The sequence below is a fragment of the Rattus norvegicus genome, chromosome 4 (assembly GCF_036323735.1).
Source record: "Rattus norvegicus strain BN/NHsdMcwi chromosome 4, GRCr8, whole genome shotgun sequence".
NCBI classification, from domain to species: domain Eukaryota; kingdom Metazoa; phylum Chordata; class Mammalia; order Rodentia; family Muridae; genus Rattus; species Rattus norvegicus.
The window spans coordinates 83,085,198-83,087,092 of NC_086022.1; positions in this window are offsets into that span (position 1 = coordinate 83,085,198).

Sequence of the window (1,895 nt, forward strand, 5' to 3'; positions counted from 1 at the left end):
GAGCACTCAACACTGAGCTGGGAGAAAGGATGATACCTAAAGTCACCTGACACTCTCAAAAATATATAAACTTGTCGTTAGCTTTGGCTGACTGAAACCCAAAGGCCAGGAATTTGTTTTTTCCATGCATAAAAGAAGCCTGGACTAGAAGTGTAATTCAGAAGTACAGGATGTATTATGTATGCATGCATGTATGTATGTATATATGTGTGTATGTATGTCTGTGTGCATGCAAGCATGCATATATGTATATGTGTATGTATGTATGCATGTATATATGTATGAATGCATGTATGTATGTATGTATGTATGTGCGTATGTATGTATGTGTGCATGCAAGCATGCATATATGTATATGTGTATGTATGTATGCATGTATATATGTATGAATGCATGCATGTATGTATGTAGCATGTGCAAGGACCTGCATTAGCTAACAACAAAAACAACAAGCTTTCAGTAGACTGACAATTCCCAGTGTGACAGCTTCAGGTTATTAAACTCCAAGATCAGCTCCAGTTTGTTTCTAATCCAGTCTGGCTTTACTACCTGACTTTCCAGCTTTTCATCTTGTCCCAGAAAAGGAAAGATGAACGAGGCCAAGGATAGGCCCACTGACTGTACTCATTAGCATACGGTTTGACAATTCCCACCCTACAACCTATCTGCGAGGACTTAGTCACTTAGCAACACTTAGCTCCAAAGAAATCTTAAAAATGTGGTAGAGAGAATGGGTAATTTTTTTTAAAGAGTAGATCGGCCTGAAGCGATCGCTCAGTGGTTAAGAGCGCATATTGCCCTTCCTGAGGACCTGAGTTCGATTCCCAGCACCCACATCAGGTATCTTACACCTGTAATCCCAACTCCAGGGGAATGTGACACCTGTGACCTCTTTGGACAGTCGCTTGCATGTGCACACACCCACACACATGCACATAATAAAAGTAATCTTTAAAAGAGTACCAGGCAGTGGTGGTATACAACTTTGATCCCAGCACTCAGGAGGCAGAGGCAGAGGCAGAGGCAGAGGCAGAGGCAGAGGCAGAGGCAGAGGCAGAGGCAGAGGCAGAGGCAGAGGCAGAGGCAGAGGCAGAGGCAGAGGCAGAGGCAGACAAATCTCTGAGTTCAAGGTCAGCCTGGTCTACAGAGTGAGCTCCAGGACTGTCAGGACTACACAGAGAAACTCTGTTTCAAAAAAACAAAACAAGACGAAAAAGGTGAATCTGGATAGGCATGATGACCAGTCTTTGTTATAATTAATTTTTAAAACATTTTGGAACATAAAACATTGATAAGAAAATTGAATTACAGCTCAAATAGAAAGCTTATCTGAGTTCATATTATTGTGTTTATTTAGGGGATTAAAGTTATAATCGTATAAATTCATGTTTAACCGGTTTATACACACAGCTTAGTGTGCACACACCTCCTTGGTCTGTCATCGAAGGGGGCCTAGAAACAACTCGTGTTATATATTGTCTAGTTCCATTTTCCAGTCTCTGACTGAGGTGGCTAGCAATTACCTAATCTCATAAATATGAATTTAATATGAAAGGTTACTGAATGAAAATTATCGCCATGTACTAAAGTTCAAAGATGAAATGTCCCCAACAGGTGCACATTTTGAACACCTGCTCCCGAGCTGGTGACGCTGTTGTGAGACCCCATAGAGCCTTTAGGAGGCCAGCCTAGCTACAGGAAACAGGCTTCACTGGAATCATCATTCTTTGTGTTCCTTGTACACATCAGTAGTAACTAAGCATGACGTTAAAATGGAACAGTACACACACACACACACACACACACACACACACACACACACACACCATTGTCCTTTGAAGAGCAGCTATTTAACTATCTAGAAATTTCATTTTGTTGCTCTATACTTCTGTCCA